General features: G+C 44.4%; 1 protein-coding gene across 7 annotated transcripts in view; it reads right to left on the bottom strand.

Annotated features, from left to right (window-relative positions):
- MYO9A (myosin IXA) overlaps positions 1–8948 on the bottom strand; it is a 1132274-nt gene extending 1123326 nt beyond the window's left edge. For 5 of the 7 annotated variants that reach the window (XM_069222284.1, XM_069222288.1, XM_069222287.1 and 2 more), the window contains exon 1: positions 8104–8923. The gene's annotated coding sequence lies outside the window, so the exon portion shown is untranslated. Of the gene's footprint in view, positions 1–8103 lie in introns of all 7 variants that reach the window. The other 2 variants (XM_069222286.1, XM_069222289.1) reach the window with 2 other exon arrangements.
- Between the last annotated feature and the right edge of the window lie 5516 nt (positions 8949–14464).

The following is a 14464-nucleotide window of genomic DNA, read 5'->3' as shown; positions in this document are numbered from 1 at the left end:
TCCTCAGCATCTACCAACCTCCACCAGTCGGGATTTCTACATACATCAGAGAGAGGAAACAACAAAGCAAGCCCAGCCAAAACCACTCAACTGCGTCTTCCCTTGGCTGGATCTGTTTCTCAGTTTGAACACCTAATCCCAGAAAGTAGGAAACTCTCCATTACCGTCAGTCAATGGTCGATCCTGATCCAGGTTACTAATAAACCTCAATCAGTTTGGTTGCTGTTGAGAACGAGAAACTGCATATCAAGCCTGGCAGTAATCAGATTCCCATTCAGTGTACCTGTCCCACTGCAAACCCTTCATATCACAGACAGAGGTGGGGGCCCACTAGCCCAGCTAAGCACAAGGGACAGGTAGAGGTAAGCACTGCCAAGCCGAATAAAAAACCAACATTTTGAAGAGAAGGGTTATGAATCATGTTGGGCAGTGTGGAGCAGCAGGTGGTGCCACACACCACAGCTGCAGTTAAAGTCACAGTATAAAAGCAAACCTCGAAACAAGGAACTCGTCAAAGGGAACTGCAGAGAACCCTGTGAAAGGAAGAAAAGGTATAGTTAAACGCGCCACACGAGCTTGAGCTGGCAGGTGCCTAAAGATAAGAGAGATCGAGTGAAGCCTGAAAATACAGATTAGAAAATAAATCCATAAGCACACAAAGCCAACAGGAAAACGTTGCGGCAATTAACAATAGACAAAGTAATAGGTTACTTTGAAAATAACTCTTCTGCCATTTCTGTGGCTTGGGATAATCTGTCCAAGATTAACACCACCTATATTTTGAACATGTGACAAAAATGTTCACTTGGAAAACGTTTCTGTTTCAAATGTGATCCTAACCGTTGGGGTCATAAAAATGCACCAGGAATAATTTCTTTATTTCTAATCCTAACGGAGGAAAAGACTCGGAAAGAACCCGCAAAAAAATGGTGTACTTGTTCAACCACAGTACAGGATTAACATATGCCCCATCCACTAGGACGCAATATCAAAGCCAGGGGCCCTTCAACGTGTGCCCGAGTCACCACAAAAATACACGTATGCTGAACACACGCGGTTTCGAAAAGACAGATGTAAATCTTCTCATATAAGACGCAGAAAGGTTATAAAAGTTACCCATGGTGAGTAATTACCAGGGTCTCTTGGCTCTCTAGATAGGATAACCCCGAGGGTCCATGGGAATTAGAACTCAAGGTACACAGTGTACAAAATGAAGTGGTGTCCTGTAAGCGTCCTTGATACAAGAGGGAGAAAAGAGCAAGCAGTCCAAGACTCAAGTGACGGTGTGTCTGTGGGGGATGTCTAGGTACACACAACTATCCCTTCAACAAAATATTAGTGCCAGGCTGGAAAAAGTAACTTTGGGATTTTACTATTTGATATGTTTTGCAGCATTCAGTCAGCACCACCTAACAAGGCTAATTTCATCTGAAGAGCTTCAAATGAAAGTGAAATGCAATGATGTTAATATACCAACTCAGTGAAAACTGATCTGTGCAAATTGTTTACTTGAAACAAGACTGTCGCATTGAAAATTCGTTCATATTTACTGCTAATTGGAAACCAAAGTGAATGATGGAAGGACTATGTCTATCACATTACTGTGGGGTTTACCGATGGCACAGGTCTGCAAAACGTTCTGTGGTCCCTTGTCCGTGGGCTATCATAATCTGATAACAACGTAGGGCGGTATGTACACAACACAAATGATTCACGGTCTATACATTTAAAATATAAACAGAATCAGATTCAAGGGATGTACAAACACAATAGTTAATAATATACAGTAAAGGACAAAGGACCTATAACCTGGCAAAGAGAAAGCCTCGTCAAGGGTAAATCGTATGAAAACCATTTCAGTCACATTTGTCAAAGGACAACAGTTGCTTGTTCTCAAACAGATCTAATGATTTTGAAGCGTTATTATTTTTGAAACTCGAACATGCCTAGAATGGAAAGGCACGGAAACAATACATCCAGTTCGAATATGGAGATTCGCAAACAGCTAAAGTTTGCGAAGCTATACAAATACAGATATTGTACTTAAAAGGGGAGGCTTGCACCCTTTCCTTCCAGAAAGGGCGTTTTTGCATCTCTTTCATTATATTAAATGGCCCTTAAATGTTCATGAACACTTAAAACAGCAGTAAGAGAACAGTATCAAGTGTCAAGAGTACCTGCAAAGTAAGGGGACCGTGTCTCAGAGTTCATGCCTGCCGACCTCAGGGTGCACAAGCCAACAACCAGGAGCACGTGGGGTTCTAAGCTGCCACCTACTAGGGTTCGACAGGGATCGAGCCTCTCAAGGGTCACCCAATGGGTGCAGCCTTCAGTATATGGGGTCCTTAAAAATTAGGATTGCTTCCAATTGCTGACAAAAATCAAGAAGTCAGAATGAACTCCTGCTGGCGAAGCAAAAAAATGGCAGTGATGCCAGTGGCACTTAATGTCAGAATCTTCTGCCCTTACTTGAGCGCAGGGCACCATCATGCGTGTAGACACGCACACAAAATGAGAGAGAACGAGACAGGGGCATGGAACCTGCAATCCCAATCTTGAAACACATCCAGAATACAGGAAGAGATAATCCGGCAAACATAAGGATGGGAGCATGCCACCCCTAACAAGGCACACTCCTTCAGGAGAGTAAATACAAAAAGACAATCAGTGGGTGTGAGCCTGGGATCCCTGCCTAGTAACACATCTTCAGGAGGAGGTGAGCTACAAAGACACACACAGGGGATAGGAGCCTCGGATTTGTGCACATGTACATCTTGAGGAGTTACAGAGTCACACACATAAGGTGGAAGTGTGAGATTCCTGCCTAGGTACACATCTTCAGAGGAGGAGAGATACAGACACAGACGGGGGTGGGGACCTGTGCTGCCTGCCTTTCTACATATTCTCAGGAGAGACAAGATAAAAAAAAGACACCTGGTGGGAATCTGCGTTTCCTGCCTAGGTACATATCTCCTCAGGAGCAGGAGAGATAGGAAGGAACACACATGGGATGTGAGTTTCTGGTCCCTGCTTAGATACACATCTTCAGGAGAGGAAGAGATACAGAGCCACACACAATGTATGGGAGCCTGCTGCCCCGGACTAGAGAGAAAGAGATACATACACATGCAACAGATCGGAGCCCATGGTCCCTTACGAGATACACATCTTCAGGAGAGGAAGAGATACAAAGACACACGCAATGGCTGGGAGACTGCACTGTCCGCCTAGATACACATCTTCAAGACAGGAAAAGATGCACAGCCACACATAATGGATGGGAGCCTGCGGTCTGTGCCTACATACACATCTTCATGAAAGCAAGCAATACAGATACACACTGGACAGGAGCTTGCGGTCCCTGTCTAGATACACATCTACAAGCGAGAAAGAGATACACAGACACGCAATATATAGGAGCCTGCAGTCCCTGTCTAGATCCATATATTCAGTAGAGGAAGGGATGCACAGACACGCAATGGATGGGAGACTCCGGTCCCTGCCTAAATACAGACCTACAGCAAAGAGATACAAAAACTCGCAATGGATGTTAGCCTGTAGTCCCTGATTAGATACACATCTTCAAGAAGAGGAATAGATAAACAGACACATGCAATGCATGGGAGCCTGCAGTCTCTGCCTAAATACATATCTTCAGGAAAGGAAGAGATACACTGACACACAATGTATGGGAGCCTTCAGTAAGTGCCTAGATACACATATTCCGAAAAGTAGAAGACATGTAACCTCACAAAATTGGGAGTGGCGGGCTTCGATTCCTGCCTAGGTACTCACCTTCACGAGAGGAAGAGTTATAGGAGGTGGGAGCCTGGGATTCATGCCTTGGTACTCATCTCCTGAAGAGTAGAATAGATAATGGCACACATTCCTCTCTAGGTACACAGCTTCAGGAGAGGAGGAAGCATAAAGGATGGATGCATGGGATTCTTGTGTAGGTACTTATCCTAAGGGGAGAAAGTGATACGCAGAGTGGAAAACTAGTATTCCTACATAGGTACACATCCTTAGGAGAGGTGACAGACGTGGGATTCCTGTCTTGATACTCATCTCCTGGAGAGTAGAAGATACAGAACCACACACAATGGGATTCTTCTCTAGCTACACACATTAGGGCAGGGGTCTTCAAACTGGGGGGCCTCAAGTGACCCCAAGGGGGGCACCAGCTCTGGCAAAAAGAAGCATTATACAGATAACAGTGCTCTATTTTAAGAAGAAACATGTTATTGCATTTTTTAAAAGGTAACAGTACTTAACTACGATGTTTAAGTACGTCTACACATATTTAAACATTGCCATCTTTATAAAATAATTGTGAAAAATTGTGAGCGGGCTTAATGAGATTTATTTTTCAACTGGGGGGCGCCGCATTGAAAAGTTTAAGACCACTGTACTAGGGAGAGGAAAAGACACACATGGGATGGAAGCATGGGATTCCTGCCTAGGTACATTTCCTTCGGAGAGGAGGTGATACACAGAAACACAAGATGTGGAATTCCTAGGTACATATACTTACTATAGAATGTGATACACAGACACACACACAGGGGATGGAAGCCTGTGATTCCTGCCCAGGTACATATCCTAAGGAGCAGAGGCGATGCACATACATTCACGCAGGGGTGACACCTGCAATTTCTGCCTATGTATACATCCTCATTCCTCAGCAAAGGCCAAAACGGGGACACACTGCAATCCCAGTCTAAGTCCACAAACTCATGAAAAGAAGACATTCAATGCAACACACGAGGGAGGACACCTACATGTCCTATTTATGGAGAGATGAGACACATTGCGGCGTGATTGACAAACGCACACAAGGAAAGAGGAGCACACATACGGGGACGACATACAAAAGCGTGGCGAGACAAATTCACTGGAAAAATAGTTAAAAGAAAATATCAGCACCCAAAGATGCGCGGGGTCGCACACGGGCAGTGAGAAATCTGCACACGCAAGAACAGGTACAAAAACACGAGGGGTATAAAAACATGTGAATGACAGGAGAAACAGAACACGCACACCTGGTATGACGAGGGGGGATTCTTTACGCAGGTTCTTATGGGAGGTTGTATATGTCTGCTCTTTGGAATATCTGCACTGGCGGGTATGTGATGAAACAGGCGGATTTACCCACAAGTTCACCTCGCTGATAAAAGCTCCTAATGACAGTAAAACTAAACTTTCAGACGATACCCTGGACATTACGGTGCAGAATCACAAGAGCGGCTGTGCGGGCGAAGACAGCGAACACATGGCCGGACATGGGGCAGGAGAATGCAGGGCAGACAGGAAAAGGAAGATATACAGAGACAGATGCAAAAACAGGCCGGAGGAAGGAGACAGATGCAATGTGGCAGGGTAGAGGAGGAGGCCGACAGATGCACAGAAGACCAAGCTACAGGCACCCATTTGCTAGGGAACTAAGCACGCTGATCTTGTGCTGGAGACATTCAAAGACACTTAAGAGAGGGTTCAGATGCATGCACTAAAGAAGGGCATGTCCGAAGCCGCACGGTTAGGGATATAAACATGTATGGTTATGGTTATGATCGGCTATGCACACACGAGCAGCCAGTGCTGCCCACGCACACTGAGGAGGCATGCAAGATAAAAATGAGAAATACACTGAAGATGGGCGCAACCTTCACGTGCACATAGGGGATTTATTAAAAAGCAGAACACTCTTCCCTTGCATGGATTTGATAGAGACAAAGTTAGGGTTCAGATATATGCAGAAAGGAGCGACGCCCCCACCTGAAGCACAGCGGGAAAATAGATACACAACACACGGTACACGGCCCTGGGTACAAAATCAAAATGCCGGCAACTATGAGAGACAATGACCTCGAGACGGACACGCATTCCAATGACGACGTGCAATGTGGACATTCAAATAACCCAAGGCACAACTCCTCGTCTGAAGAAGCTGCCCACGGAGACCCCTCCTCTTCCGCCCCCACAGACAACTATAGCCCTTGGAGACCCAAAGATGGGCTGCATAAATGAACTGGTTCATTTCCGCTGTGGCGAGGTCCACTGCTACAGTATTTTAACCCACAATTTAGTACTTTTATACATCACGCTATCTCAGATATGGCGGATACATCATCCCCACCCACAATTAATCTAAGCCTTTGTTCCGAAAGACAAGGTACGCTGCTTACGAAACCAGACTCACTTCCAGAGGGCGCACTGGCAGCTCGAGGGACACAGTCTCACGATCACAGCTTGGTGACACCTCGGACCGCAGCACAAGCCGGCCTCTGCTGCTGAGCGGTAGTCGGAACGAAGACCGGGCTGCTGAGCAGTAGAGACGGGGGCGCGCCCGCCTCTGCTGAGGAGCGGTAGTCGGAAAGCGAACAGGCTGCTAGCTGAGCAGAGGAGAAGGGGGCGCGCTCGCCTCTGCTGCTGAGCGGTAGCCAGAGAGGCAACAGGCAGGCCCTCTGCTTCTGAGCGGTAGCCAGAGAGATAACAGGCTAGCTATCCTCTGTTGCTGATCAGTATTGATGGCTTCTGTTACTAAGTGAGAATATAATATGTGCCCTGTATGTGTTTCTGCTGTTGAACAGTAGTCAGAAATGTAACTATGCCAGCCTCTCCTGCTGAGCACTGAGTTATTTGTAGGATCTGACTGAATTTCCCAGTCTGTATCTACCGAACAATCACTGCAACTACCGGCAAAGTCTCCCCTTTTCTGTATACATTATTGATATGTCCCAGCCTTGTCCCCTCTTTATATGGGCCCAAACCCATGTTATCTTTGACTAGCGGGAAAGGCCAGCCTCTGCTACTGAGCGGTTGCCAGAGATGGGGGAAAGCCAGTCTCTGCTACTGAGTGGTAGCCAGAGAGATAGAAGGTTGGCCTTTGCTGCTGCGCAGTAGTCATCGGAATGGGCTGGCCCTCTGGTACCGAGGGAGAGTTAACGATGGCTTCTGCTGTTGAGAAGCAGAAAGAGATGGGAACAGACCAGTCTGTGCAGTGGAGTGGTCACTATTAGAGCAGAGTATGCGTGGGCCCATTAATTCTGTTGCATAGTAACCAACTCTTCCTTCAATTTCCTTGAACGCATTTGGGTTTATAACACAAATGCGAGAGCTCGTGTCTGCATCTGGTATAATATTGTAACCAACTCACCAATTTCACACAGCAGGAACCTGCACTCCACACTCTCAACCACTTGACATTACGTAGGAGACCACCGCCTAAAAAAAAGATCTGAGAAGGGAGGGCCTTTGTTTACTGTCCAGGAGAAGCCAGCCAGCCTGGGAATGTACCTGTTGTTCATTGGTAGGTAGCCGTCATCCCTCCTGGTTATGTCTGCACCTCTTATGTATATACCGGCCTGAATCAAATACTCAGTGGTCGGCAGCACCTCCTGTTGTATGGGTCTGTGAATTGTATTCAGTGACCATCGGCAGGATTGCACACTGACCCGAGTTTAACACTCGGTCGTGGGTAGCCGTGGAGAATTCGAAACTGAGTCTATGCTGATTCGTTAATCGGCAGGGGGCATGCACTGCTCTGTATCCAATGGTCAGGTGTAGGTAGCAAGCCTGCTCTACTATGGTTCGCGTTCAATGGAATACAGCAGCAACATATAATGTCCTGTGTCTAATGGTCAAGGATTGGCAGCTGACCCCTGCTGCATTTGGGTCCGTGTTAAATGGAAACCAGCAAGAGTATATACGTACTTGTGTCAGACGATAAGTTGTTAACAAACCATCAGTATTTGACTCTGGGATGCACAGGAACCAGCCAGGGTATAAACTGACTTGTGTCTAACGTTCAGGGAAAATTAACCACCCTTCTGTATTTGGAGCAGCGTTGACTGGAAATCAGCAAGAGTATATACCAATGTGTGTCAAACGATAAGGGTGAGTTAGCAAAGCTGTGTTTGGGCCTGTGTTTAGTGGTAAACAGCATAGGTTACATTGACCCCCGTCTAATGCCCATTAGTAAATAGCCCCTCTGTATTTGGGCCGGTGTGGAGTGGTAATCACGACAAATTATACTGACCCTTGTCTAACGCCCTTCTGTATTTGGGTCTGTGTTGACTGGTAACTAGCTTAGATTCCACTGACCTGTGTCTGTCGTTCAGCGGTAGATAGCCATCCCCTTGCTTGAGGCTGCCTTTTTTGTTCGAATGTTTATCCACCCCTTCTGTATCTGCAGATCGGTGGAGTACAGTGTTTAAGCGCTTCAAGAATTCCTGCACGAATTCATTTCCTGCCGCATGGGTTTCATTTCCAAAGCGCGGGTCCCCTCCGTCCGGTTTCCCGATCTGCTGCCACCCGTGTCCGCTGGGCCTCCCGGGGCAGATAACCTTCAGAGGGGCCTGCCCAGCCCGAGAGCAGGAGACGCCGATGTGTGCGTATCCTGGAAGGCTGCCCCGTCACAACTCCCTGCACACCCTCGGCCCCGCAGCCAGCAATGCTCCCTCTCCCTCGCCAAGATTCGTAGAAGAGAAATCCCTTTCAGAGGCGGGCGCTGGAGATCTTACAACCCGTGAGAGAGCACGGGAGAGGCGGAGGACCAGAGCCAATCCGAGCCGACAGGATGCCAGGCGAAGCTGCTTCCTAGCAGGGCTACCGACGACAGGGGGTGGGGCCGCAGCGTCCTAAATCGGGTCACCGGGACTAGCACATTCGGCCTCACTGAGGTAGGCGCTTTCCGGGCACGCTCCTGCAATGGCAGCTCCTGTCGAAGCACAGCTGCTGCCGGGGAAGGCGGTGCTTGAATCACGCCCTGTCCCTCCCCCACGGCCGGGCTCGCCGGGGAGCTGCTCGAGGCGCTCCTGCAGCAGCGCAGGACGTGCAGCCGAGATTATTTAAATTTCATGTATTCGGGAGGAGGTGCAGCAGTGCTGCAGTAGACTGCTCTACTTCAGCCGCGTGCCTGGCTGCAGGACTGCTTCCCTCCCCCACTCAAGCTGTCAGGGATCGGGGAGGAGTGAGTGGCGATGGAACAGAATGCACAATAAATCCTAAATTAAGAATTTAAAAATAATTTACCAAAGTAGATTTTACGACGAGGGTTTCATTCCGCGCTTTGCATGCGTGGACGTGCAGACCCATGTCAATACTGGGAAAGGCAAGCAAGTTCCAGCATGCAAAACACTGTTGGCCCAAAAGTCAATTCTTGGCTAAAGGTACCAACTTGTTTTAATACCGCATTTCCTTCTGTCGTTTTCGTAATTGTGTTGTACACAACAGAGATAGACAAACGCCTGGGGTATTTTCTCACACACAACTAATACATCTACTTTTCTCTCCGATCATCATGCCCGTGACCAACACGTATGTAAGCGACCCCGTTTCTTAATCGCCCCTCAACGAGTCTTTCAGCTGCATGTTTAAGAAGGGCAGAAACGAGTTCCACAAGCAGTGGCCAAGTAAATACATCTAGTTTAAGAGTAACACGTGGGAACGCAGGCATGAACAAAAAAAGCTTGTCTTATACATGCTATTTCGCACATTAAAACTACATTTACTGGCTTTTCTGAGAAAAAAGGAGCAGCATTTTAATGGTGGATTTGAGTGGACTTTTCCGAGGTAAAGTCTCTCAGACATTCCAATGGAGCACCTCCTGTAGAGCTCTGTGTGCTCCAGTCACGCGTGGTGCGGGCCAGTAAATAAACACACTGAGACCCAGTGTTGTGAGCGCATCTGACCTTATTTGGTCTTTTATAACTCATTTCCTAAGGGGATGCTTTAGAGGTTCACACTTTTGGCTGTGCTTGGAGTGATTTCACCATGAGCTTCACCTGTAAACTACAGTCCTTTCCACATAATCAATAAACAAGCATTTCATCTGGAGTCATATCTTCACACACCATGACCCATTTGGCCACGGATAACCACACCTTTATATAAAAGTTGGGAAGTTTATTTCCCTATATTAACAATGCTAATGTCACGTAAATTAATCTCAAAACCAATGAAATACATAAATAACACCGGTTGACCAAATCTTCTAGAGAATCTCAGTTTAACTAAAACATTAGCAACTAAGCACTTAAGAGTCACAGTACAAATTCATAACAAGAATAACTGCACAATAGAAATTACATACATCTAGATTCAACAGGTGAACAACATAAGTTCTTGATTAACTGCAATTTGTTAACATTTCCAGGACTCCCTAATTAACCTGATTAGAATAGCATGCTTGAGCTGAATGCATTTTTTTTTAATCAAAGTTAATTTGGAAAACATCTAACTATTGCTCTATCAAAATAGCGGTTGGTACCTAGGAACAAAGAACAAAACTTACAACAAGGACAATAGCATTTTGTTATACCTCTCCTCTATATGGATCAGCAAAGGTGCGATTCTCTTCGTCAGTTGGACATCCGTCTGGTCAGCATCAGCAACAGCAGTGTAAGGGAATGGTTCAGGCACAGGGGACTCTAAGCTATTTGAACCATTTAAGAAACAATTTCTAAAGGATCAACGTTCAGCGTTAGAAACTTAAGCAATTAAGTCAAAAATAGAACTAAAGTAATCAGGCACTTATTCAGCTCCTCAAACATAACCACTACGGGGAAAATCAGAATAGAACGAGCTCCCTCTCCTCGGTGCAGTCCGTTTAAGTTAGAATGTCCTAAAGAATCTTCCTACCCTGTCACTGGTCAGAAAATTGTACATTTACAGTTGATCCAATAGATTTAAAAACCCAAATCTAAAATATAACTAAACTGGCTTTCAAGCGTCAATGATTTGCTCTTCTTCTCCTGTTCTCTTCGTCAGACTCGTCAGGTAACTTTCTTGTTGCAATCCGTACTCCAGTCAGTGCATCCAATGTTGGTTCTTGGGGCCATCGCTGTCTCACGCATCAAACTTTACAAAGTTGTAATTTCAAATACAAGACATTCTAGTAGCGGTTTTCAAGAGAAAGCTAAAGACATTATCAACATTGCTGCAGATTACAACCGCCGGGACTGCCATGGAGATATACCGCCGGTCCCGGCGGTACCGCTGCTGTCAAAATATGGTGTCCTGTACCACCAGCCCGTCGGCGGTACAAACGCCACTAAAGCCCTGGCGGTCACCGACCACCAGGGTCATAATGAGGTTATAATGAGGGCCATAATGTTAGAAGTGATAACGCGTCCCTTTATGATAATTTATTACACATCAGGACTCGTTTTAGGCCAATGAATCTTTTGACTCAGTTGAGAGACACCATAGGACGAGATAGCTAATCAATATGTCAATCAATACGTTAATAATGTCATCAATATTTATCACAACAATACATTTTACTTTAGTCAAAGTCATTAATCAAATCAAGACGCTACCATGACCTTTCAGCCATGAATAACCACACTGATTTATTAGAATTTTATGAGTTTTATTCCCTATTAATTGCAGTCTAAAAGCAGATGCGTTAATCTCAACACCAAGAAACATAATAGCATAGTCACGATATGGCAACTTTGATAAGCTTTCATTAAAGCAAGAATCACAAACATCAGAACATAACACGGCGTGAACATAGGTCAAATTCAGCAGCGTGTCAATAATGCGTCAGTTCAACAAAGCATAGTCTCGGTCGTTTGTCTATTTGCGTCAGTTTTGATGAACACCGGTCCTAACCACTGATAAGCATTCGCATGTTGGGCTTCATGCAAAACAATTTAGAACAACAATTTGGAAAACATCTAACTATGGTCGCTGTCAAAAGTAAGCAGTTGGTACCTAGAAAGGAAAAGCAAACAGACAAATCACAAATGCATTGTCATAATTACCCTCCAAGGTTTAGGTCAGCGCACAGGTTCAGACTTCATCCTCAGGACATTAGTCAATTCGCCATCAGTCAAGACTCAGCTCCGGGGCAAAAGGGCACTTTCCTCATAAGGAGCTAAAGTGTAAAATGGACAATCTAAGGGCGAGGATGGTTTTAAGTAAACCAATAAATCACCAAACAGAGTGACAGAGTTTCTGGATAAAATCAATAGCATTCCCTAACCCACCTAAATGACTCCCCGTGACATGGGTTTTTATCCCTTTTTCACTGTACATTCCCCCAAAATTCTATTGGACATTTGTTATACCCTACTATCGTTAACCTATCAGAAAATACATTAGGTAACCCAACTCTTCACCCCATACTATTTTACAAGTCTTTGATTGGTCTTCATAATTGACGTCTTCCGAGGTGGCACGTCCGGTATGATTTCATCTTTCTGTAATTCTTTGCACATCTTTTGGTCAGCAGTTCCATTTTCTTCACCGGTTTGAATGACCTTGTACATTACATTAATCTACACTGTTTCAATTTGCTTTTAACATTTACTCTGCACACAATTAAGAATGCTTGAGAACGGATCTAACATGGTTACATTCGTCTTCTAATTTGAAGAAAAAGAACACGCAGGGTCGTGTCCCTTTGTGAGTCAGCATACTGAAAAATAGAAAAATGCATTTAATAGGAGAGCCAAGCAGCTAAGCTTCGTCTCATGCTAACTTAAGGCCTATGAGGATTTCAGCACAGATTCAATTACGCAGTCATTAGTACAAACTTATTTAAACACAATATAAACATTTTAGCCATCATTATTAGTCTACGTATACATTGGCGGCCACTCTACGTGGTCACATTTCAAGTGCACGTTTAAGCAAAAATTATTCTTATAGTTTCTATGCAGCATTATCACACATTAATTCATAAACATTTCATGTTAATATAGATTATATAAGTTACACTCTCTCAGTCCCTCCTCTGATGACGTCTGTCATCACACAAACCTTTCCCTTTGACCTTTCACTTTAATTTTTCATTTTACGCATATTGCACATTTCAGCATCTTGTCCCTTGTGTGAACTCTCCCAAATTTCATTAAACATTTTCTCCCTTTCATTTTCTTCATGCTTTTTACTCCTCTTGTTCCAATTTCTTTTAATTTTGTCATTAATTTTGCAAGCTCCCCATAATCATAATAGACAGGCTAGAACAATTAATAGACCACCTAATATTTTTGCAAGTACCCCATCCCAAATATTGCTAAACCAGCTTCCTACTCTGGCAATTCCCCTTCCTAATTTCTCCCACACTCCAGGTTCCTTCAAATCCTTCAAATCTGCACTATCTTTAGTTAGGTTAGTAAGCATTCCTCTTATCTTTTTACTATTGTCTGGTATATATGAGCAACAATGACGCTCGTTGAGCATCTTGCAGACTCCACCACTCTTTGCTAAAAGAATGTCTAAAGCAAGCCGATTTTGAAGAGTCATAGCTCATTCCGCAGCAAGTTCAGTATCCATCAGGAGTATAGCCACTGTAAAATTTGCCAGCATGTTATCCACAATAGTAGACAACTTTTGAATCTTTACGGAGTTTAAGATAACCCCTACCGAAGGAATTATGGCTCCAAATATGTCACCAACGACAGCAGCCGCTGTCTCTCGTTTTTGTCTAGCATGTTGTAATTCAGACGTTTTAGGTATTTGCTTTAAGTCATCAATCTGGTAGATCTTTGGGAAAACTATTCCCAAATAACATGTCCCATTCCCTTAGGGAGACGGTAATAAGCATTAAGTCCACAGATATAATAGATCCCAGGGATCGCTGGGTCCTGCCCATTTAACATGAATGTCCATTTACTCTGAAACCAAAACACATGACTGCATTCACTCGTTCCCACAATTAAAGTGTCCTGCTCAGATTTTGGCCTATATATACAAAGCCTTCCTACATGTAAAGCATCTATAGCTAGTTTGCCTTGTGTCTTTATTGCAGTGTAAGCATAATCATTTGCATAGGTGCGTTTCTCTAACCCTTTCTCTAATCTTTCCTTCATTGCTTTGCGTCTATCATCAGTGTGATCTAGAAAGCTTTTCTCTACAGATGTCAATAAGCAAGTCAGATTATTGCGGTGTGCATAAGCTGTCCCAAATGTTCAAAGAACCCTCTGACTAATTTTATACTATACTCTTTAGCTAACTTGTTCAGAAATTCAATTACAGGCACAAAAGAGAACACTACATCCAAATTTGAATAGAAATATTGCACATGCTCTTGATTATAGAATCTTGTTAATAGCAAGCTACAACTTATCCCATACGTTAAATGAAGGTTATGATAGGTAACCCTTTCTTGCACTGATGAAGGAATCTTTGTGCACACATAACAGTTTTTCGCATCCATGGTCTCAATGGATTCATTCAGCAAGCGATAGAAGACATTAGTGGAAAGTTCCCCCTTTCAGTTAGTTCACTCATGCAAGTATTTTGCATCCTGCTCAAACTTTTCCCACGGTGTTAGTGTTGCAGTCTCAGGTTCTGAAGCATTGTTAGTCACTTTCTTATCCAACCACGGCATTCCCACAATCATACCTACAATTATTATTGCACACACAATACCTATTATAAGACACAACCAACCACACACTTTACCCTTTTTGTTACTACCACTATTATAAGCCATGTCTGTAAAGAATCA

The sequence above is a fragment of the Pleurodeles waltl genome, chromosome 3_1, assembly GCF_031143425.1.
Source record: "Pleurodeles waltl isolate 20211129_DDA chromosome 3_1, aPleWal1.hap1.20221129, whole genome shotgun sequence".
Taxonomy (NCBI): Eukaryota; Metazoa; Chordata; class Amphibia; order Caudata; family Salamandridae; genus Pleurodeles; species Pleurodeles waltl.
This window is presented reverse-complemented; position numbering and strand designations above follow the sequence as displayed.